This window comes from Rutidosis leptorrhynchoides, chromosome 3 (genome assembly GCF_046630445.1).
Source record: "Rutidosis leptorrhynchoides isolate AG116_Rl617_1_P2 chromosome 3, CSIRO_AGI_Rlap_v1, whole genome shotgun sequence".
Taxonomy (NCBI): Eukaryota; Viridiplantae; Streptophyta; class Magnoliopsida; order Asterales; family Asteraceae; genus Rutidosis; species Rutidosis leptorrhynchoides.
In genome coordinates this window covers 363,044,075-363,070,934 of record NC_092335.1, presented here as the reverse complement: position 1 = coordinate 363,070,934, position 26,860 = coordinate 363,044,075, and positions in this window count along the sequence as shown.

Below are 26,860 nucleotides of genomic sequence, written 5' to 3'. Positions count from 1 at the left end.
ATGTGCTCTCGGTTGGAGCAAGATGTGGTGATGGGTCGTGTGAACCCAATTGTTGGTAAAGTCTACCTTTGGTAGCATGGTACGGTTGTACGAGATGCGGTTATGTGATGTAGTTCCAAGTGGGGGAGTTACACTCCCGCTCGAGGAAGTTTTAGTGTGAGATTTCGGATGATGCTTTTGATAGATCCAGAAAATGTTGTCTAGACCTGGTTTTGGTCGATTTGAGGTAGATTACAATTTCGGATAAATTGTACTTATGGTTTGGATTTGAATTATCACAGAGGTGGTAATGTGGTAAATCTCATTGAGAGATAATGGACGTGTTTGGTGAGCAAGGTGAAATCCTTCGGTTAAGGGAGGTGTGTCGGATTCTCTTCTAGAGAATTATTGTTTTGTGCCTATGTTTGATATAGGTGGTTCTTGCTCGAGTGTGTGAATGGTTGGTGGTATCCATTAGGATTCAATATGGCGTAGTAGAGCGCGATGTTACGCTACTCGTCGTTCGAGGCCAAAAGGGCGTTGATTGATGAAGCATTACTTTCAGAGTCCGCTGACTTCATCATGGTATTGGTGATTGATGAAGCATGATCTTTAGGGTTCGCTGACTTCATCATGGGAGTATGCGATTGGTGGAGCATGACCTTCGGGGTCCGCTGACTTCATCATGAGCGAGGTGTTATATCGGTGGAGCATGACCTTCGGGGTCCGCTGACTTCATCCGGTGTTAAGATTGGTGAAGCATGATCTTCGGGTCCGCTAACTTCATCATGGTAGTGGATCGCGTGTGGTTTCGGATTCACGATGATGCGTGTAGTTTCGGTCATCTTATTGTGGAAGTGAGTCGCGTGTAGTTCAGATTCACAAATGACTCGTGTGGTTTCGGTCATTGTATTGAGGAGTGAGTCTCGTGTAGTTCGGATTCACAAATGACTCGTGTAGTTCGGTCATTCCTTCGGGATAGTGACTCTCGTGTAGTTCGGATTCACTAAGGCGCGTGTAGTTCGGCCAATCCCGATTGTTGTTGTGGTGAAGGTGGTGAGTCGCGTGTAGTTCAGATTCACTAAGGCGCGTGTGTTTTCGGCCAGCCTTCGTGTGGTGTGATCTATTGGTTGTTTTATGCACCAATGGTGGGGTCGTAAGGACCGTGTTGTGGGAACTATCGGTTGTTTTATACGCCAATGGTTGGGTCGCGAGGACCATGTTGTATGATTTAGTGATGCGATAGCCGTGTTTCACTCACATGTTGTTACGGGTGTGACGATAGTTAATTTTGTACACCTTGGGATCTAGCGTTGCCATGATTGTTTTGGGCGCTATCGGTTTTAGCCGTTGGATTATGATGTTACGGTAGTTGCATATTGGTCGTATTGTGCGCTACAAGGGATGTTTAGTGATTGGTATCATCCGTAAGGATTCGTTTGGATCGGTCTTCATCGTTTCGGGTTGTTGACCTTAGGTTGTGACTTGGTTACTTTAGTATTGTACTTGGTAATGGTACGCTAAAGGATTGATATCTCAGTTCGAGATTGGATGAGTTTTTCCGATGTGAGGGAATGTGCATGGTTATAGTGCTCGGATTGTGGTTTTGATAAATCGTGTGTGACGATTTAGTTGTTAAAGGCGATTCCTTGGGAAGGATTGTTTAGGAAAGTCGGATTGGGGCTATGTTTGAGGACCGTTGAGTGTGGTCCGTTTGGTTAAGTGACGAGGATCACGAGGACGTGATCGATTCTAAGTGGGGGAGAGTTGTAACACCCTGTTTCTGTTTCTGAAATTTCAGTAGATCGGGACGCCGTCCAAGGGATGGGACGCCGTACAGATGTGAAGCGTGGGACGCCGTCCAAGGGTCGGGACGCCGTCCAACCTGTCTGACGAGCCAGCTGTGTTTTTATTTTAAAAAGGGGTATTTTGGTAAATTTAGTTGGGTGCCGGTTTGGAGCCTTCAAGGCTGATTCATTGATCACTTTGGATCATTTCTCACCAACCAAAAACACTCTCAACCTTATCTAGAGAGAGAAGAGAAGTTTAGAGAGAGAGAGGTGGATTTGGAGAGGAAGGAGTCGATTTCTCGCAAAAGCTCGGGTTCTAAAGTTGTTCATCTCGCTCCTAGCTACGTTGTGGTGGTATTGGTAAGCTCAAACTCCGAATTTCATTTGTTAAATTTGATGTTCAAGTTAGGGTTTTGAGCTAGATTGTTGTGAAACCCGTTTAGATGATGAAGTAGGTTCATGGTGACTTGTTAATCTTGTCACTTGGCAGGTTTTGGGTTGGTTGACGTTTTAGCATTGATTAGGGCTTGATCTTGAGTTTAATCACTAGGTTTAGTGATTATGGAAGTGGTGAAACTCTTTTGGGTAAGTTTGGCTAACTAATTTTAAAATGGGTCAAATTAGGGTTTTGGTGTCAAAATGGGTACGACACGTGTTTAACACTTGTGTTCGGGCTTAATTGGTGTGTTAGGACCATTTTCACTCGTGTTAGTGGATATTGGTTAGTTTGGGCGCGTTTCATGCTTGGAAGTGCAAATGGGTCGAATTTGCACTAGGTGTCAACTGGGTTGGTTAGTAAGTCAACCCTAATTGTGTTGTTGTGTTTGTGATAATGGAATAGGTATTTTCCATTTGGCGCGTTGCGGATTACTTGGACGCATTCATCAAGGCGACTAGGTGAGTGTTAATATCCTATGTACATATGTATGTGTAGGATGGGTGCGGGTCGGGTGAAGTAATTCTCGGCTATAGAGCTCACTTCACATATAGGTGGATTTGATGGACTTTTGTATGAGTCCAATTGGCACGGTTGTGCATTTTGGTTGACCACCTTTTGGCGAGGTACACGTTTGTGTGTACGTTATCACACGTGGTTGTGATTTGGATGTTATAACCCCAATGGCGAAGGGTTGATATTGTCGTGGTGGATTTTATAATCCCGTGATCGTGGGTTGAGTTGGAAAAGGGAATTGCGTGTAGTTCGGATTTACGATGACGCGTGTAGTTCGGTCATCTTATCGAAATGAATCTCGTGTAGTTCAGATTCATGGTGACTCGTGTAGTTCGGTCATCTTATTGAGGTAGTAATCTCGTATGGTTTCGGATTACTAAGGCTCGTGTAGTTCGGCCAACCTCAATGTTGTGAAGATAGTAATCTCGTATGGTTTCGGATTACTAAGGCTCGTGTAGTTTGGCCAACCTCGATGTTGTGAAGATAGTAATCTCGTATGGTTTCGGATTACTAAGGCTCGTGTAGTTCGGCCAATCTTCATTGTTGTATTTGGTTCTCGGTTTTGGGTTAAGGGGTTAACCTTGGTCGTTTATATTGTTGTATATATTTATATTGTTGTATTGTCGTGATGTAGCTAACCCTCCAGGTGTAGCTTCTTGGCGTTGTTCACATCGTCATTGGTGAACTTATATTTGTTGATGTATCTATAGCTTGTTGCTTAGTGACTACGGTATGCTTAGCTTAGCTTGCCTTATACTTGGATGCTTCGGTATGCGGTATTTGATATTTTGTGGCGTGTCCATTTTATACATATATATGTATGTAGTATGTTATCACTCACTAAGCGTTAGCTTACCCTCTCGTTGTTTACATTTTTATAGATTGCATGGATGCGGTGGCTCGGGTAAGCGCGGGGACTAGTGGACTTGCGTAGTTGTTTAGAAGACTTGCTTTTGGATTTGATTAAGATTGGGTAGCGTGTCCCCAATCCCATGCTCGGTCTATGTTTTTGTATAAACAAATGGGTCGAAATAGTCACTTGTGGTATTTTGGGTCGTTGTGGGCCCGGTGTCGTCAAACTCGGTTTTTATTGTGAAAAACTCTTAGTTTAAACTATTGTAATATATTGTGAAAGTGTTTTGGTTTAAAAGTATCGTGAAGCGGGTTTTCACCCGCGTGTGTTCGAAAAACTGATCAGGCTGTTTTAGTACATCTGGACGCCGTCCCAGATTGCTAGACGCCGTCCTAGTCTTAAGCTCTGGACGCCGTCCAAGCTTTTGGACGCCATCCAGATCAACTGTTCCAGAAATTTTTTTTAATTGTGGCACATTTTCGGATGGGTTAACGGGTTGGGTTGTTACACATACACCCTTACATCATAAGAATCCCGCATCTTTAATCGTTGATCGTTAACTTTAATCAAAATGAACAGCCCTAACATTCGAAATATTTATACCTTCCCCCAATCGCTAATTTGATTACTCTATAATCGTATTAGATGTAGATATAATTAGTTTTAATTCTCAATTGGCAGTGTCGATGATGGTATATGTGATGTAATTTTACGACTCATCGACATACGACCACGCACCGTGATGGTTGTAATCTGAAATTAATATGAGAAAAAAATATTGGATATTTTGGGCATTCACCTTGGAAAGATATGATTAAAATTGGAAGGGACATGGGCAATAAGGGGTTTATGCTTAACAATTCTTTTGTGAAAAATATTGGCGTAGGCAGAGACATCTTATTTTGGAAAGACCAATGGGTTGGAGATCAAAGTTTTCGAGATATATTTTCGAGAATTTATAGGTTGGAGACAAACAAAGAGGTCAAAGAATGCGATAGAGTTTCATGGATCGGGGGAACCCTACATTGACATGGCAATGGAACAGAACCCCACGAGGCAGAAATAAAGATGAACTGGACGAGATAATCAGAAGCATCAACAATGTGATTCATGATGACAACTGGCAAGATGAATGGAGATGGGCTGGTAGTCACCACGGCAAGTTTCACACGAAAATGTTGACTGAGATTCTAGATGAAAAGCTTCATGGTCAGGCCACATGCAATCGTTCCATCCTTTCACTGAACTTCTCTCCTCCACATCAGCGCCACATCAGCACAAACCCTTTAACATTCCTTTCACATTCCTTTCACTAAACACTCACAATCATACACTCCATTTCCAACTTTAACCAATTTTAAATTATTACTTAAATATAATAAATAAATACAAATAACATTTTATTAAATAAAATTAAAACATTATATTATTAAAAATTTAAAACATTGCATAATTAAATAAATAAAAGAAAATACTTAATTAAAAAAATACAATAAATAACGCTAATTGTTTCGAACAATATAATCATCCGGGAGTATCCAAATGTGTTCGATCAAATTGTTGCGAAGGTTATGATGCGCTCTTCTATCTCGCATCTCTCGATCCACCCGATCTTGGAGCTCAACTCTTTCCTGCCAAGTACGTCGCGGCATGTTTTCTTGATGTCGGAGATAATCCTCTTCGAGGCCACATATGTTGCGCTCGTTGTCTTCGATGATCATGTTGTGAAGTATAACACAAGTGTACATGATTCGACGTATTTTATTGATACTATAAGGTCTTGCTGGGTGTTTTAGTATTGCCCAACGACCTTGAAGAACACCGAAAGCTCGTTCCACGTCTTTTCTCGCAGCATCTTGAAAACGTTTAAACTTTATATTTTTTGGCTCAAGTGGACATTTAAACGACTTAACAAGTGTTGCCCAGTCTGGGTATATGCCATCTACCAAGTAATACCCTTTGTAAATTCATGCCAGTTGATAGTGTAACGGACCTCCGGAGCTCGACCATCCAATAAATCTTCGAACAAATCCGATTCATTAAGAACATTAATATCATTGTTCGAACCCGCTGGACCAAAGAAAGCGTGCCAAATCCACATATCGTAGGACGCAACTGCCTCGAACATTATTGTTGGTCCTTCATGATCACCCCTGTGGTAATGCCCTTGCCACGCAACTTGTGACGACCCAACAATTTTCGACCAAATTTAAACTTAATCTTTAAATGATTTAATGTTTCTAACACGATAAGCAAAGTTTGTTAAGTTGAATCTCAAAAAAAAAATAATTGAACTATGTTCATGTATTCATTTAACCTCGACCAGGTTTCGACGATTCACGAACCATTATATAATTGGATATGAATATATATGTATATATATTATAACTTGAAAGCGTTAACAAAGTATTAAATGTGTAATACTTTACATTAAACGTATTTGTCTCAATATATGTTTAATATATTCATCTACGGAATTAGAAGATAATACCAATGATTGAATTAGTAGATATTTCAACATTTATAAATCCCGTAAGTATTGTGATATTATTATATTTGACGACCCTGAAATTTCCGACCAAATTTAAACTTAATCTTTACATGATTCTGACACGATAAGCAAAGTCTGTAATGTTAAGTCTAAAAAACTTTGGAACAGTTTACGTGAATGCAATTGCCCTTTGACTACTCCCGACGATTCACGAACAATTGTGTTTAAATATATATATATATATATATATATATATATATATATATATATATATATATATATATATATATATATATATATATATATATACATACATATATATATATACATACATACATACATATATATATATATATATATATATATATATATACACATATATATATATATACACACACATATATATATATATATATATATATATATATATATATATATATATATATATATATATATATATATATATATATATATAAGTGTATATATAATATTTTGAATTAATAAAATACACTTTAATCAATTGCAAAATATATATAGAATAATTAAGTTACTATTAAAATGAATATATATAAATTCAATACATAAGTAGTATTATATATATTGTAATATATAAAAATATTAAATATTCAAAATATAATATCTTATAATATATAATTAGTAATTATTATATAATTAATAAATTGTAACATTATTATATTAAATGTAATTACAAGTATAAAATATAGTTATTGTAGTAATATTATTATTACTTTTATTATTACTACTAATATTAATATCAATATTAGAATTATTAATATTAGTATTATTATTTTTATAATTTTAAAGTTATGATTTACAAATTAAAGATTTTAAATATAAATACTATTATAAGAATGATTAAAAGTATAATTTAGTTGTAATTTAAAAATATCATTTCTAACATTAGTATTATTATTTACATGATTTTAAGATTGTTATAGTTATTATTACATTCATTAAAATAAATATAAATTTTAATATTAATATCGGAATTATGAATATTAATATGTCAATATATATATATATAGATATAAGATTTAATACATGTAATTTGTTATATAATGTTATTATTATTATTATTATTCTGAAAATAATATAACTGACATATATAAATTGTTATATTATTATTATTATTATTAATATTATTATAATTAGTATTACTATAATTAGCATCAATATAATTAGTATTGTTATTATAATTAATATTATTATTATTATTAAGAATAATATGAATTATTATTATTATTACTCTTATTATTATTATAGATATTATTATATATATAATTATATTTATTAATTATTAATAAAAAGTATAGGAAATCTGCCGTATATGTTTGGAATCCAATTCAGTTACCCACAGCCATCGTAACTATAAACAAAATTTGTTTCTGTCTCTAATTTGTTAGATATCATTATCGATCGTACAAATCAAGGAAAATTGAACCAATTTTTATTTCTTTTTAATTTCTGATTGAATTAACTGCAAAAAAAATTGAATGGCTATATAATTGAGTGAATTACACACTCATAGGGATTAAGTCTTTCCGTTATACATCATCATTATCAATTAAAAATCATTAAAACAATTGTTTAATCGAATTTAAATCAAAAAAAAATTGAAGAACAGCGGATACTGCCCCGTTCTTGGGTTGAATTTCCAAAAAGCTCGAATTCTTAATGAATTTCAAAAATTAGAAGTGCAATGTTATTAGGAATCTTATACTTCAACTATCGTGAAAGTGTCAGACTTCAATTCTGAAATGTCCCGTTCATATTGATTATAAACGTTCCATATTAATTGATTTCGTCGCGAGGTTTTGACCTCTATATGAGACGTTTTTCAAAGACTGCATTCATTTTTAAAACAACCATAACCTTTATTTTATCGATAAAGGTTTAAAAAGTATTACGTAGATTATCAAATAATGATAATCTAAAATATACCATTTACACATGACCATTACATAATGGTTTACAATATGAATATATTACATCAAAAAATAAGTTTCTTGGATGCAGTTTTACATAATATTATACAAGCATGGACTCCAAATCTTGTCCTTATTTTAGTATGCAACAGCGGAAGCTCTTAATAATCACCTGAGAATAAACATGCTTAAAACTTCAACAAAAATGTTGGTGAGTTATAGGTTTAACCTATATATTATCAAATCATAATAATAGACCACAAGATTTCATACTTCAATACATCTCATACATAGAGATAAAAATCATTCATACGGTGAACACCTGGTAACCGACATTAACAAGATGCATATAAGAATATCCCCATCATTCCGGGACATCCATCGGACATGATATAAAAACTCGAAGTACTAAAGCATCCGCTACAACGGATGAGGTTTGTTGGGCCCAATAGATCTATCTTTAGGATTTGCGTCAATTAGTAGACTGGTTTACTAATTCTTAGGTTACCAAGTAAAAGGGGTATATTCGGCTTCGATCGTTCAACCATAGAAAGTAGTTTCATGTAATTGTGTCTATTTTGTAAAACATTTATAAAGCTGCATGTATTCTCATCCCAAAAATATTAGATTTTAAAAGTGGGACTATAACTCACTTTCACAGATTTTTACTTCGTCAGGAAGTAAGACTTGGCCACTGGTCGATTCACGAACCTATAACAAATATGTACATATATATCAAAGTATGTTCAAAATATATTTACAACATTTCTAATACATTTTAATGTTTTAAGTTTATTAAGTCAGCTGTCCTCGTTAGTAACCTACAACTAGTTGTCCATAGTTAGATGTACAGAAATAAATTGATATATATTATCTTGACCCAATCTATGACTCAGTGTATACACGTCTCAGGCTAGATTACAACTCAAAGTATATATATTTTTGGAATCAACCTCAACCCTGTATAGCTAACTCCGACATTACTGCATATAGAGTGTCTAGGGTTGTTCCAAATAATATATATAGATGGGTCGATATGATATGTCAAAACATTTGCATACATGTCTATGGTATCCCAAGATTGCATAATATATTAGAATATATGTATTATACAATATAAGTTAGCTAGGATATGATTAATATAGATTTGTTACCAATTTTCACGTAGCTACAACAAGTAAAAATATCTAATTTTGTTTTACCCATAACTTCTTCGTTTTAAATCCGTTTTGAGTGAATCCAATTGCTATGGTTTCATATTGAACTTAAGTTTATGAATCTATACAGAAAAAGTATAAGTTTATAGTCGAAAATACAGGTTACAAGTCATTTTTGTAAAGGTAGTCATTTCAGTCGAAAGAACGATGTCTAGATGACCATTTTGGAAAACATAATTTCACTTTGAGTTTAATCATGATTTTTGGATATAGTTTCATGTTCATAAGAAAAATTATTTTCCCAGAAGAACAACTTTTAAATCAAAGTTTATCATAGTTTTTAATCAACTAACCCAAAACAGCCCGCGGTGTTACTACGACGGCGTATATCCAGTTTTACGGTGTTTTTTGTGTTTTCAGGTTTTAAATCATTAAGTTAGCATATCATATAGATATAGAACATGTGTCTAGTTGATTTTAAAAGTCAAGTTAGAAGGATTAACTTTTTTTTGCGAACAAGTTTAGAATTAACTAAACTATGTTCTAGTGATTTTAAGTTTAAACCTTCGAATAAGGTAGTTATATATATATGAATCGAATGATGTTATGAATATCATTACTACCTCAGGTTTTGTGGATAAACCTACTGGAAATGATAAAAATAGATCTAGCTTCAAAGGATCCTTGGATGGCTTGAAAGTTCTTGAAGCAGAATCATGACACGAAAACAAGTTCAAGTAAGATTTCCACTCGAAATAAGATTGTTATAGTTATAGAAATTGAATCAAAGTTTGAATATGAGTATTACCTTATATTAGAAAGATATCTTACTGTAAATAAGAAAGATTTCTTGAGGTTGGATGATCACTTTACAAGATTGAAAGTAAGCTAGCAAACTTGGAAGTATTCTTGATTTTATGAAACTAGAACTTATAGAATTTATGAAGAACACTTAGAACTTGAAGATAGAACTTGCGAGAGATCAATTTGATGAAGAAAATTGAAGAATGAAAGTGTTTGTAGGTGTTTTTGGTCGTTGGTATATGGATTAGATATAAAGGATGTGTAATTTTATTTACATGTAAATAAGTCATGAATGATTACTAATATTTTTGTAATTTTATGAGATATTTCATGCTAGTTGCCAAATGATGGTTCCCACATGTGTTAAGTGACTCACATGGGCTTATAAGAGCTGATCAATGGAGTGTATATACCAATAGTACATACATCTAAAAGTTGTGTATTGTATGAGTACGAATACGGGTGCATACGAGTAGAATTGTTGATGAAACTGAACGAGGATGTAATTGTATGCATTTTTGTTAAGTAGAAGTATTTTGATAAGTGTCTTGAAGTCTTTAAAAAGTGTATGAATACATATTAAAACACTACATGTATATACATTTTAACTAAGTCGTTAAGTCATCGTTAGTCGTTACATGTAAATGTTGTTTTGAAGCCTTTAGGTTAACGATCCTGTTAAGTGTTGTTAACCCATTGTTTATTATATCAAATGAGATGTTAAATTATTACATTATCATGATATTATGATATATTAATATATACAATTAAATTATTAAATTATATATACAATTAAATTTCGTTACAACGATAATCGTTACATATATGTCTCGTTTCGAAATCATTAAGTTAGTAGTCTTGTTTTTACATATGTAGTTCATTGTTAATATACTTAATGATATGTTTACTTATCATAATACCATGTTAACTATATATATATATATATATATATATATATATATATATATATATATATATATATATATATATATATATATATATATATATATATATATATATATCCATATATATGACATCATATAGTTTTTATAAGTTTTAACGTTCGTGAATCACCGGTCAACTTGGGTGGTCAATTGTCTATATAAAACCTATTTCAATTAATCAAGTCTTAACAAGTTTGATTGCTTAACATGTTAGAAACACTTAATCATATAAATATCAATTTCATTTAATATATATAAACATGGAAAATTTTGGGTCACTACAGTACCTACCCGTTAAATAAATTTCGTCCCGAAATTTTAAGCAGTTGGAGGTGTTAACGTATCTTCTGGAAATAAGTGCGGGTATTTCTTCTTCATCTGATCTTCTCATTCCCAGGTGAACTCGGGTCCTCTACTAGCATTCCATCGAACTTTAACAATTGGTATCTTGTTTTGCTTAAGTCTTTTAACCTCACGATCCATTATTTCGACCGGTTCTTCGACGAATTGAAGTTTTTCATTGATTTGGATTTCATCTAACAGAATAGTGAGATCTTCTTTAGAAAAACATTTCTTCAAATTTGAGACGTGGAAAGTGTTATGTACAGCCGCGAGTTATTGTGGTAATTCAAGTCGGTAAGCTACTGGTCCGACACGATCAATAATCTTGAATGGTCCTATATACCTTGGATTTAATTTCCCTTGTTTACCAAATCGAACAACACCTTTCCAAGGTGCAACCTTAAGCATGACCATCTCTCCAATTTCAAATTCTATATCTTTTCTTTTAATGTCGGCATAGCTATTTTGTCGACTTTGGGCGGTTTTCAACCGTTGTTGAATTTGGATGATCTTCTCGGTAGTTTCTTGTATTATCTCAGGAACCGTAATCTGTCTATCCCCCACTTCACTCCAACAAATCGGAGACCTGCACTTTCTACCATAAAGTGATTCAAACGGCGTCATCTCAATGCTTGAATGGTAGCTGTTGTTGTAGGAAAATTCTGCTAATGGTAGATGTCGATCCCAACTGTTTCCGAAATCAATAACACATGCTCGTAGCATGTATTCAAGCGTTTGTATCGTCCTTTCGCTCTGCCCATCAGTTTGTGGATGATAGGCAGTACTCATGTCTAGACGAGTTCCTAATGCTTGCTGTAATGTCTGCCAGAATCTTGAAATAAATCTGCCATCCCTATCAGAGATAATAGAGATTGGTATTCCATGTCTGGAGACGACTTCCTTCAAATACAGTCGTGCTAACTTCTCCATCTTGTCATCTTCTCTTATTGGCAGGAAGTGTGCTGATTTGGTGAAACGATCAACTATTACCCAAATAGTATCAAAACCACTTGCAGTCCTTGGCAATTTAGTGATGAAATCCATGGTAATGTTTTCCCATTTCCATTCCAGGATTTCGGGTTGTTGAAGTAGACCTGATGGTTTCTGATGCTCAGCTTTGACCTTAGAACACGTCAAACATTCCCCTACGTATTTAGCGACATCGGCTTTCATACCTGGCCACCAAAAATGTTTCTTGAGATCTTTGTACATCTTCCCAGTTCCAGGATGTATAGAGTATCTGGTTTTATGAGCTTCTCTAAGTACCATTTCTCTCATATCTCCAAATTTTGGTACCCAAATTCTTTCAGCCCTATATCGGGTTCCGTCTTTCTGAATATTAAGATGCTTCTCCGATCCTTTGGGTATTTCATCCTTTAAATTTCCCTCTTTTAAAACTCCTTGTTGCGCCTCCTTTATTTGAGTAGTTAGGTTATTGTGAATCATTATATTCATAGCTTTTACTCGAATGGGTTCTCTGTCCTTTCTACTCAAAGCGTCGGCTACCACATTCGCCTTCCCCGGGTGGTAACGAATCTCAAAGTCGTAATCATTCAACAATTCAATCCACCTGCGCTGCCTCATGTTCAGTTGTTTCTGATTAAATATATGTTGAAGACTTTTGTGGTCGGTATATATAATACTTTTGACCCAATATAAGTAGTGCCTCCAAGTCTTTAATGCAAAAACAACCGTGCCTAATTCCAAATCATGCGTCGTATAATTCTGCTCTTGAATCTTCAATTGTCTAGATGCATAAGCAATTACCTTCGTTCGTTGCATTAATACACAGCCGAGACCTTGCTTTGAAGCATCACAATATATCACAAAATCATCATTCCCTTTAGGTAATGACAATATAGGTGCCGTAGTTAACTTTTTCTTTAATAATTGAAACGCTTTTCTTGTTCATCCTTCCATTCAAATTTCCTCCCTTTATGCGTTAATGCAGTCAAGGGTTTTACTATTCTGGAAAAATCTTGGATGAACCTTCTGTAGTAACCAGCTAGTCCTAAAAATTGGCATATATGCTTCGGAGTTTTTGGGGTTTCCCATTTTTCAACGGTTTCAATCTTTGCTGGATCCACCTGAATACCTTCCTTGTTCACTATGTGACTGAGGAATTGAACTTCTTCCAACCAAAATTCACACTTTGAAAACTTACCATACAGTTTTTCTTTTCTCAGCAACTCTAGCACTTTTCTTAAATGTTATTCATGATCTTGATCATTCTTTAAGTAAATAAGTATGTCATCAATGAAAACAATGACAAACTTGTCAAGATATGGCCAACACACTCAGTTCATGAGGTCCATGAACACAGCTGGTGCGTTCATCAATCCAACGGCATAACCATAAACTCGTAATGATCGTAACGCGTCCTAAAAGCAGTCTTTGGAATATCATCCTCCTTCACCCGCATTTGATGATACCCAGAACGTAAATCAATCTTCGAATAAACCGACGAGCCTTGTAGTTGATCAAATAAGTCGTCGATTCTCAGTAGTGGGTAGCGGTTCTTGATGGTAAATTTGTTCAACTCTCGGTAGTCGATACACAACCTAAATGTACCATCCTTCTTCTTGACAAACAAAACAGGAGCTCCCCACGGTGATGTGCTTGGTCGAATGAAACCACGCTCTAAAAGTTCTTGTAATTGGCTCTGAAGTTCCTTCATTTCGCTAGGTACGAGTCTGTATGGAGCACGAGCTATTGGTGCAGCTCCCGGTACAAGGTCTATTTGAAATTCAACGGTTCGGTGTGGAGGTAGTCCCGGTAATTCTTTCGGAAATACATCGGGAAATTCTTTTGCGATTGGAACATCATTGATGTTCTTTTCTTCTGAATTGACTCTCTCAACGTGTGCTAGCACAGCATAGCAACCTTTTCTTATTAGTTTTTGTGCCTTCAGGTTACTAATAAGATTTAACTTCGCGTTGCTCTTTTCTCCGTACACCATTAAGGGTTTTCCTTTTTCTCGTATAATGGGAATTGCATTTTTGTAACAAATGATCTCTGCTTTTACTTCTTTCAACCAGTCCATACCGATTATCACATCAAAACTCCCTAACTCTACTGGTATCAAGTCAATCTTAAATGTTTCGCTAACCAGTTTAATTTCTCGATTCCGACATATATTATCTGCTGTAATTAATTTACCGTTTGCTAATTCGAGTAAAAATTTATTATCCAAGGGCGTCGGTGAACAACTTAGTTTAGCACAAAAATCCCTACTCATATAGCTTCTATCCGCACCCGAATCAAATAAAACATAAGCAGATTTATTGTCAATGAGAAACGTACCCGTAACAAGCTCCGGGTCTTCCTGCGCTTCTGCCGTATTAATATTGAAAACTCTTCCGCGGCCCTACCCATTAGTATTCCCCTGATTCGGGCAATTTCTACTAAAGTGGCCAGGTTTTCCACATCCAAAACAAACTATGGCGGTATTATTTGTTCCGACATTATTTGTTCCTTTAGTTCTGTTATGCATTGGTCCGTAGATTTCGCACTTCTTCGCGCTATGACCATTTCTTTTACACCTGTTGCAAAATATTGTGCAGAACCCCAGGTGATGCTCTTCACATCTTTGGCATGGCTGTTTTTGGTTTTTGTTGCCATGGTTGTTATTGAGATTGTTGTTGGGATTGTTATTGTTGCTGTTGTTGTTGTTGTTATTGTTGTTGGGCCGGTTATTGTAGTTGTTGTTGGGAGGTTTGTTGAAGTTGTTGTTACGATTGATGTTGCGGTTATTGGGATAGTTGTTGCGATTTTGGTTGTGATTGTTGTTGTTGTATTGGTGACTCTTGTCATTGGTTTCTTCCCACTTTCTCTTGACTTGTTTCATGTTAGCCTCTTCGTTCGCCTGCTCTTTAATCCTTCCTTCGATCTGTTTCACTAATTTGTGAGCCATTCGACTTGCCTTTTGTATGGAGGCGGGCTCGCGTGAACTCACATCTTCTTGAATTCTTTCCGGTAACCCTTTTACAAATGCGTCGATCTTCTCTTCTTCGTCTTCAAATGTTCTGGGACACAATAGGCACAATTCTATGAATCGTCGTTCGTACGTGGTGATATCGAAACCTTGCATTCGTAATCCTCTAAGCTCTACCTTGAGCTTATTGACCTCGTTCCTGGGACGATACTGCTCGTTCATCAAGTGCTTGAATGCTGACCATGGTAGCGTGTAAGCAGCATCTTGTCCTACCTGCTCGAGATAGGTATTCCACCACGTTAATGCCGTACCTGTAAAGGTATGCGTAGCGTACTTAACTTTGTCCTCTTCAGTACACTTACTTATGGCAAACATGTAACACCCAAATATTTATGGTACATAGAGTTATAATGATGTACGTTTAGTGGGTGAAGCATAGTGTAAAAGTTAAAAGGTCAGAATCTGCCCAGACATGGGTGCGCGCCGCGCACATGCCCAGTGACAGAATTCTGTCTTTTTCTATTTTAAGTTTAATGAGGGGCTTTTTGGTCTTTTCACTTAAGGCCGGATCTCAGGCCTTATCAGCTGGTTTGGATCCACTTTTGGATCATTTTCACATCCATTCATCACTCTCAAGTATCTTAGAGAGAGAGGGAGAATTCTAGTGAGAGAATTGGGGTTTTGGAGAGGAAGGAGCTTGAATTGATCAAAGTCTCGGGTTTTAAAGTTGTTCACCTCGTTCCTAGCTACGTTTTGGTTGTTGTGGTAAGTTCTAACTCCGAATTTCATTGTTTGATTTGATATTCAAAGTTAGGGTTTGAACTTGATTTGTAGAGAAACCCATTTAAAACTCTTGAAGTGAGTTTGTTGATGCTAGTAATCGGGTTTATTGTTATTGTTGGTGGATTTTGGGTTGACGAACAAATTGGTCTTGTTTAGGACTTGTAATTGGGTTTAATCACTAGGTTTAGTGATTATGGAAGTATTAGAACCCTTTTGGTGTGTTTGAAAGACTAATTTTGGAATTGAGTCAAAATTAGGGTTTTTGGGTGATTTTGAGATTGATAAGTGTTAAACACTTAAGTTTGGGTTTTTTGGCTTATTAGGACCATTTTCACTTATGATTAGTGATTAGTGGTTAGTTTGGACGCGTTTGGTGTTTGTAAGTGCAATTGGTCGAATTTGCACTAAGTGTCGAATTGAGTTGGTTTGTAAATCCACTCTAAGTGTGTTATTGTATTTGTGATAATGGATTAGGTACTTTCCATTGACATGTTGCGGAATTACTAGGTTGCATTCATCAAGGCAAAAAGGTGAGTGTTAATATCCTATGTGTATATGTATGTGTAGGATGGGTGCGGGTTGGGTGAAGCGGTTCTCGGTTATAGAGATCACTTCACATATAGGTTTATGATGGCTCGGTTTGCACGATCATCTTATTGTTAAGTTGTGAATTTCGGTTAGAGCGGATTCATGGTGACTCGATTTATACGATCATCTTATTGTTAAGGTTAAGTGTTTAGCCTTGGGTCGTAGGTTCGGGGATATTATATTATCTTATGTTTTGATATTGATGTGTTGTAGCTAGCCCTTTGGGTGTAGCTTGGTAGTGTTGTTCATAACGTTGTGAGTGAACTTACATTGATGTTGTAGCTAGTGGTATCGCAATTGTACGGTAAGCTTAGTTTTGCTTGCTATATGCTCGGATGATCCGGTATGTGTTATTTGATATTGTGTGGCATGTCCATTTTATGCATATATATGCATGTAGTATATTCTCACTCACTAAGCGTTAGCTTACCCTCTCGTTGTTTACTTTTTTTTATAGATTTGCTTGGATGCGGTGACTCGGGTAAGCGTGGGAAATAGTGGCTCGCGTAGTTGCTTTAGAAGATCTTGCTTTTGGATTGGATAGGATTGGGTAGCGTATCCCCAATCACCATGCTCGGTTTTATTTTGTATTAGAAGTCGTGTGGTTGAAAACTTGTATTTTGTACGAAAGTCGTAGAACGGCCGATGTGGGCCCGGTCTCGTAAAACTCATTTTATTATTGGAACGTGTTAGTTTTAACTAATTTAAATTATTGTGAAGAGCGTTTGGTCTAAAAGTGTCGGGAAGCAAGAGATCTTTTTGCGAAAATTGGAAAAAGTGGACAGCGGGCTGCCAGGCCCTGTGCGCGCCGCTCACAGGTGTGGGTGCGCGCCGCGCACCCCATCTGGACAGCTCTGTTCAGTTTTAATTTTTTTTTATTTCCGCGTTTTTGGTTGGTTAACGGGTTGGGTTGTTACAAGTGGTATCAGAGCATGGTCTAAGGGATTTAGGTGACTTGAGATAGGTGCCTAGACTTAGACTTTTGTGTGTGCTTATTTGTTGCGGGACTTGTAGGATTACGGGTCGGAATGGGTTATAGTTAGTGCCTTGTTTGTAAGTGGACTAACGTTTATATTAGTAATGCGGATATTATTAATATATTATTGTGTTGTGATAATAATTCTCGCGTGTGTTGTTGTCGCGTGGAATTTGTTTGTGTTTGTTTATGACATCAAGCGAGGCGGTCGTTGTACTAACGAGTTGATACGGCGTGTGTTCGTAATAAGGACTTGCAAACCTTATTACGGGTGCAAATTGTGTCAAACCAGTGATGTACGACGGGTGTTGAGCAAGATGGGCGGTGTTGTGCGTGTGGTTTTACACGTTCGTGGACTAATCGTTTTGCATTCTTTAGAATGGCGACGCGAAACGAGATCGAGATGAATGATGAGGAGTTTAATACTAGAGCTGCGGCCGCCGTTGCGGAGCAAATGGGTGCGTTGGAAGAAAGAATGGATAGGAGGTATTCCGAATTTCGGAGTAGCGGCGAAATGGAGCATTGTCTTAAGAGCTTCATGAGGACTAAACCTCCGATGTACGATGGGAAACCGGATCCCTTGGTAAACAACACTTGGATCTCGAATGTCGAAGGGTCTTTTCGCACGATTGAATGTCCTCCCGAGAAGAGGATAAGGCTCGCTACTAGTTTGTTACGGGGTAGAGCAAAGGATTGGTTGGATGGTAAGATTGATCTTGTCGGTGGTGAACTGTTTATGGTGTTATCATGGGACGAGTTTAAGAGGGAATTCTTCAAGGAGTTCCGGACTTCAGCCGATTTGTCGGAAATGCGGAATGAGTTGCGAAATTTGCAACAAGGGTCGATGGACTTGAATACTCTAAAGACGACCTTTATGTCGAAGGCTCGTTTTTCCCCGGAGTATATTGGGAATGATCGGATATTGATGGAAGATTTCTATCGGACTTTGAATGATGATTTGCAGGGCAAAATCAGCATTGGCCAAGTGAACTCGTTTGCGGAGTTATTTAACATGGCTAGGGGTTTCGAATCACATTCGCGATCGAAAGCTAGGGAGCTCTCAAGTAAAAGAAGGGTTGATTCGTATGGTGCTCCAAGTAAGAAAACTAAGGGCGCAGGTGCGAGTATGGGTAATGCGGAGAAAGGTTCGACGAGTTCTCGTGCGCCTAGATGTTTCAATTGTGGTGTTAGGGGCCACAAGTTGTGGGAATGCACAATGCCGAAGAGTGATGACGGAATGTGCTACTATTGTCATAAAGAGGGACATCGCAAGCTGGATTGTCCCGAGTTAGCGGCGGCGAATGCCGCAAGGAGACGTTAAGGTACGTTTCGTTTTAATAAATATGCCCTTTGAATATTTATTTATGTGTCGATGCGTTCGGGTTTGTGGGTTGCATAGTGTTTTGCATGTTATTGATATGGGTGACGTTCCTAATGGAAGTACCCTATGGTGACGTTTGATTGTCGGGAGAAGGGCGTAAGACTTGGTGCAACCAAGCATTCCTTAGTAGTTGGGAAATGTTTCTACCAAACCATGGAAATGGGTTTTGGTGTTCGGTCGTTAAGTGCGTGTTCGCTTTCGTGTTGAAGTTGATGAACCATGAGGTTCATCGGGTGGATTGAAACTCTTGAAATCGAGTGTTGATCTCGATGCATGTTGGTAAAGGAGTCTACGTGACGAGACATTAGGTGCCTTTTTATACCTACTAGCGTGGTGTTCGACTCCGATTGTGTTGCGGTTACATTGTACTTAGGGTACCGAAGTGAAACCCTTAGGTTCATGAGCGATCGGGTGAAATTCGACAAACTAAAGCAATTGGATGATTGCGAGTGTATAGTTCGTGTAATTTGTGGTACACTTTTTGTTCAAAGTGTTTAAGGATAGGTTAGGATCCTTTGAGCACTCAAAGTTGAAGCAAGATGTGGTGATGGGCCGTGTGAACCCAATTATTGGTAAAGTCTACCTTTGGTAGCATTGTGCGGGTGTACGAGATGCGGTTATGGAACGTAGTTCCAAGTGGGGGAGTTACACTCCCGCACGAGGAGGTTTTAGTGTGAGATTTCGGACAATGCTTTTGGTAGATCTGAAATTTGTGTCGGGACCTAGATTTGGTAGATTTGTGGTAGGGTACAATTTCGGTTAAATTGTACTTATGATTTTGGATTTGAAATATCACCAAGGTAGTAATGTGGTAAATCTCGTTGAGAGATAATGGACGGGTATGGTGAGCAAGGTGAAATCCCTCGGTTAAGGGATGTGCGTATCGGATCCTCTTTTAGAGAATTATTGTTTTGTGCCTATGTTTAATATAGGCGGTTCTTGCTCGATTTTGTGAATGGGTAGTGGTATCCGTTAGGATTCACTATGGCGTAGCAGAGCGCGATGTTACGCTACTCGTTGTTCGAGGCCAAAAGGGATCGTTGACTGGTGAAGCATGACCTTTAGGGTCCTCTGACTTCATCATGAGATCATTGATTGGTGAAGCATGACCTTCGAGGTCCGCTAACTTCATCATGGGATCATTGATTGGTGGAGCATGACCTTCGGGGTCCTCTGACTTCATCATGAGATCATTGATTGGTGAAGCATGACCTTCGGGGTCCGCTGACTTCATCATGGGATCGTGGATTGGTGAAGCATGACCTTCGGGGTCCTCTGACTTCATCATGAGATCATTGATTGGTGAAGCATGACCTTCGGGGTCCGCTGACTTCATCATGGGATCGTTGATTGGTGGAGCATGACCTTCGGGGTCCGCTGACTTCATCATGAGATCGTTGATTCGTGAAGCATGACCTTCGGGGTCCGCTGACTTCATCATGGGTGTAGTGTTATATCGGTGAAGCATGACCGTTGACGGGGTCCGCTGACTTCATTCAGTGTTGAGATTTGGGAAGTGGGTCGCGTGTAGTTTTTTGCCAGCCTTCTTGTTGTTGGATGTGTGATCTATTGGTTGTTTTATACGCCAATGGTGGGGTCGTAAGGGCCACGTTGTGTGAACTAACGGTGGTTTTATACGCCGATGGTGGGGTCGTGGGGACCATGTCGTGGGATTAGTGAGGCGATAGCCGTGTTTCGCTCACATGTTGTTACAGGTGTAACACTAGTCGATTTTTGTGCACCTTGGGTTTAGCGTTGCGATAGTCGTTTTGGACGCTTTCGGTCTTAGCCATTGCTTATGATGTTAGGATAGTGGCGTATTGGTTGTATTCCGCACTACAAAGGATGTTTAGTGGTAAGCGTATCCGTAAGGATTCGTTTTTGTTCGGTCTTCATCGTTTCGGGTTGTTGACCTTAGGTTGAGACTTGGCTGCTTTTACCATTGTACTCGGTAAGGGTACGCTAAGGGATTGATACCTCGGTAAGAGATTGGCTGAGTTTTTCCCGATGTGAGGGATTGAGCAAGTTTTAGTGCTCGGATTTGAGGACTTGATAAATCGCGGATGACAATTTAGTGTTAAAGGCGGTTCATTGGGGAGGATTGCCTAGAGAGATTGGAAGGAAACATGATGTTTTCGCGAATGTTAAGCGATTGTGGTAGTTTTCGGATGTCGTGTGTATTGCATGTCTCGAAATGCGTGCACGTGTGTAATTAGTAAATGGTTTAATCTTCGAGTTTATGATAATTGTGGTAGGAGTCGGTTTGGAACGTATGTTTGAGGACCGTAGAGTGTGGGTCCGTTTGGTTTCGTGACGAGGATCACGAGGACGTGATCGATTCTAAGTGGGGGAGAGTTGTAACACCCAAATATTTATGGTACATAGAGTTATAATGATGTACGTTTAGTGGGTGAAGCATAGTGTAAAAGTTAAAAGGTCAGAGTCTGCCCAGACATGGGTGCGCGCCGCGCACATGCCCAGTGACAGAATTCTGTCTTTTTCTATTTTAAGTTTAATGAGGGGCTTTTTGGTCTTTTCACTTGAGGCCGGATCTCAGGCCTTATCAGCTGGTTTGGATCCACTTTTGGATCATTTTCACATCCATTCATCACTCTCAAGTATCTTAGAGAGAGAGAGGGAGAATTCTAGTGAGAGAATTGGGGTTTTGGAGAGGAAGGAGCTTGAATTGATCAAAGTCTCGGGTTTTAAAGTTGTTCACCTCGTTCCTAGCTACGTTTTGGTTGTTGTGGTAAGTTCTAACTCCGAATTTCATTGTTTGATTTGATATTCAAAGTTAGGGTTTGAACTTGATTTGTAGAGAAACCCATTTAAAACTCTTGAAGTGAGTTTGTTGATGCTAGTAATTGTGTTTATTGTTATTGTTGGTGGATTTTGGGTTGACGAACAAATTGGTCTTGTTTAGGACTTGTAATTGGGTTTAATCACTAGGTTTAGTGATTATGGAAGTATTAGAACCCTTTTGGTGTGTTTGAAAGACTAATTTTGGAATTGAGTCAAAATTAGGGTTTTTGGGTGATTTTGAGATTGATAAGTGTTAAACACTTAAGTTTGGGTTCTTTTGGCTTATTAGGACCATTTTCACTTATGATTAGTGATTAGTGGTTAGTTTGGTGTTTGTAAGTGCAATTGGTCGAATTTGCACTAAGTGTCGAATTGAGTTGGTTTGTAAATCCACTCTAAGTGTGTTATTGTATTTGTGATAATGGATTAGGTACTTTCCATTGACATGTTGCGGAATTACTCGGTTGCATTCATCAAGGCGAAAAGGTGAGTGTTAATATCCTATGTGCATATGTATGTGTAGGATGGGTGCGGGTTGGGTGAAGCGGTTCTCGGTTATAGAGATCACTTCACATATAGGTTCATGATGGCTCGGTTTGCACGATCATCTTATTGTTAAGTTGTGAATTTCGGTTAGAGCGGATTCATGGTGACTCGATTTATACGATCATCTTATTGTTAAGGTTAAGTGTTTAGCCTTGGGTCGTAGGTTCGGGGATATTATATTATCTTATGTTTTGATATTGATGTGTTGTAGCTAGCCCTTCGGGTGTAGCTTGGTAGTGTTGTTCATAACGTTGTGAGTGAACTTACATTGATGTTGTAGCTAGTGGTATCGCAATTGTACGGTAAGCTTAGTTTTGCTTGCTATATGTTTGGATGATCCGGTATGTGTTATTTGATATTGTGTGGCATGTCCATTTTATGCATGTATATGCATGTAGTATATTCTCACTCACTAAGCGTTTGCTTACCCTCTAGTTGTTTACTTTTTTTTATAGATTTGCTTGGATGCGGTGACTCGGGTAAGCGTGGGAACTAGTGGCTCGCGTAGTTGCTTTAGAAGATCTTGCTTTTGGATTGGATAGGATTGGGTAGCGTATCCCCAATCACCATGCTCGGTTTTATTTTGTATTAGAAGTCGTGTGGTTGAAAACTTGTATTTTGTACGAAAGTCGTAGAACGGCCGATGTGGGCCCGGTCTCGTAAAACTCATTTTATTATTGGAACGTGTTAGTTTTAACTAATGTAAATTGGTGAAGAGCGTTTGGTCTAAAAGTGTCGGGAAGCAAGAGATCTTTTTGCGAAAATTGGAAAAAGTGGACAGCGGGCTGTCAGGCCCATTGCGCGCCGCTCACAGGTGTGGGTGCGCGCCGCGCACCCCATCTAGACAGCTCTGTTCAGTTTTAATTTTTTTTATTTCCGCGTTTTTGGTTGGTTAACGGGTTGGGTTGTTACAAAACACCGATTCGACCTTCTCGGTCCACCGTTTCAATCCAATTGGTCCTTCGGTTCCATCAAATTCCAAAGGTTTGCAGGCAGTGAATTCTTTGTAGGAGCATCCTACACGATTTCTTGCGGAATTAGTTCCACTGCTAGATCCAGAGTTATTATTATTTTGCATTGCAGCCTGCACTGCGGCTATGTTCGCAGCAAGGAAAACACGGAAGTCTTCCTCACTCATGTTCAAGTTCTGACGAGTCGCCGGTGCCATTTCCTTCAAAATAGCCAAAAGAATTGAGTTAATCATATAGAATTTAAGAGTAGTCAATAGTATTTCATAGCATAATATGAACTTATTTATAAAAGCTTTTTCTTCATATTAGCATTTTATAGTTTTAATTCGGGTAGTACCTACCCGTAAGTTCATACTTAGCAGCTATTATACAATTCAACTACTATGATTCTATATGAAAAACTTATATTACAATAATATTTCGCGTTCAAACTTTATACAATATTTTACAAACTTACAATACCGCTATAATACATATAGGATGAAATATAGCACATAATAACTTTGCTACTCGGCAGCTATGAAGGCAATTCTAGTTAATACGCAAGTTGTTTAGCAAAAGAAATAAAGACACGTAATTCATAAGTCCAGAAACAAGTCATGCATTCAGGTTTAACTAAGACGACTTCCCATCCTTGATCTTGTGGAAAATAACCGTTATGACCATTGGCTAGGCAGCATGTTGTAATGTCGTCAAAAGGATGAGGGTTTCGTAATGTCCAACAGCCCCGTAATAATCTAAAAACCTTGTTTCTCACCCCAACTACTGAATCTGTCACTTGTGGGAAGGTTTTATTTAAAAGCTGTAATCCGATTTTCTTTTTCTCACTTTGATAAGAAGCGAACATCATTAACCCGTAAGCATAACATGCTTCTTTATGTTGCATGTTAGAAGCTCTTTCTAATTCATGAAATCCTATGTTGGGATATGTTGAGTCAAAATAGGTTCTTAACCCGTAGCGTAAAATTGCATTTGGGTTCCCCGCATTTAACGATTTAAAGAAAACACGGCGTAACTTACGGTCTCCCCAATGTGATATACCCCACCTATCAAAGGAAAGCCTTTTATAAACTAAGGCATTTCTGGAAAGTCTTTCAAATGTTTGACAAGTTAATTTCGACATAACTAAATGTGCTGATGAATTCTGACTGACTCTAGACAAGATTTCCTCAATCATATCCTCCGGTAGGTCTTCTAAAATATTCAGTTGTCTACCCTTAACGTCCATTTTGTTTTTATACTGTAAAATAGACAAGGATTAGATTCGTAAAAGATAATTAACAAACAATACAAGCAATTTTTACATAGAACATAAAAGTACAAGCACACTACAATACATATAATACACAATATGATTACAACCCTCTAATCTGAATCACTGGTTTCTTCTTCTTCGGACTTGGTTCCTTTTCCTATTTTCTAGGAATATATGGTGTTCCTCTAATACGAGCCATCGTTTTCGACAATGGTTTAGAAAAACCTGGTGGTTTAGAGGTTCCCGGGTCATTGTTACATTTTAGGAAATACGGATGTTGCCGATACATATAAAGTTCATCGGGGTTGGAATCGGGTTTCTCTATTTTTATACCTTTTCCCTTATTATTTTCTTTCGCTTTATTAAATTGGGTCGAGGTAATTTCTATAACATCATCGGAATCCTCATCGGGATCCGATTCATCGTAAAATTGATAATCTTCCCAATATTTTGCTTCCTCGGCGGAAACACCATTGACCATTATTAACTTTGGTCAGTTGGTTGAGGATTTTCTTTTATTTAATCGATTTACTATAGGTATCAATATTTCTTCTTCCGGAACCTCTTCTTCTTCCGGTTCCTCCTCTTCTGATTCCTCTTCTTTCGGTTCCTCTTCTTCCTGTTCCCCTTCTTCCGGTTCCTCTTCTTTCGGTTCCTCTTCTTCCAGTTCCTCTTCGGGAATTTGTGAATCTTCCCAAATTATATTCGACTCTTCATTATTATTAGGTGAGTTGATGGGATTTGTACTAGTGGTAGACATCTATCACACAATATCAAACACATTAAGAGGTTAATATATCACATAATATTTACATGTTAATAAAATATAGTTTCCAACAAAAGTGTTAAGCAATCGTTTTTAAAGAAAAAACGGTCGAAGTTCAGACTCACTAATTTATCCTAACAAACTCGATAAGACACACTAATGCAAATTTCTGGTTCTCTAAGACCAACGCTCGGATACCAACTGAAATGTCCCCTTCATATTGATTATAAACGTTCCATATTAATTGATTTCGTCGCGAGGTTTTGACCTTTATATGAGACGTTTTTCAAAGACTGCATTCATTTTTAAAACAACCATAACCTTTATTTTATCGATAAAGGTTTAAAAAGCATTACGCAGATTATCAAATAATGATAATCTAAAATATACCATTTACACACGACCATTACATAATGGTTTACAATATGAATACATTACATCAAAAAATAAGTTTCTTGAATGCAGTTTTACGTAATATCATACAAGCATGGACTTCAAATCTTGTCCTTATTTTAGTATGCAACAGCGGAAGCTCTTAATAATCACCTGAGAATAAACATGCTTAAAACGTCAACAAAAATGTTGCTGAGTTATAGGTTTAACCTATATATTATCAAATCATAATAATAGACCACAAGATTTCATATTTCAATACATTCCATACATAGAGTTAAAAATCATTCATACGGTGAACACCTGGTAACCGACATTAATAAGATGCATATAAGAATATCCCCATCATTCCGGGACATCCATCGGACATGATATAAAAACTCGAAGTACTAAAGCATCCGCTACAACGGATGGGGTTTGTTGGGCCCAATAGATCTATCTTTAGGATTCGCGTCAATTAGTAGACTGGTTTACTAATTCTGGGTTACCAAGTAAAAGGGGCATATTCGGCTTCGATCGTTCAACCATAGAAAGTAGTTTCATGTACTTGTGTCTATTTTGTAAAACATTTATAAAGCTGCATGTATTCTCATCCCAAAAATATTAGATTTTAAAAGTGGGACTATAACTCACTTTCACAGATTTTTACTTCGTCGGGAAGTAAGACTTGGACACTGGTCGATTCACGAACCTATAACAAATATGTACATATATATCAAAGTATGTTCAAAATATATTTACAACATTTCTAATACATTTTAATGTTTTAAGTTTATTAAGTCAGTTGTCCTCGTTAGTAACCTACAACTAGTTGTCCATAGTTAGATGTACAGAAATAAATTGATATATATTATCTTGACCCAATCCACGACCCAGTGTATACACGTCTCAGGCTAGATCACAACTCAAAGTATATATATTTTTGGAATCAACCTCAACCCCGTATAGCTAACTCCGACATTACTGCATATAGAGTGTCTATGGTTGTTCCAAATAATATATATTTATGGGTCGATATGATATGTCAAAACATTTACATACGTGTTTATGGTATCCCAAGATTACATAATATATTAGAATATATGTATTATAAAATATAAGTTAGCTAGGATATGATTAATATAGATTTGTTACCAATTTTCACGTAGCTACAACAAGTAAAAATATCTAATCTTGTTTTACCCATAACTTCTTCGTTTTAAATCCG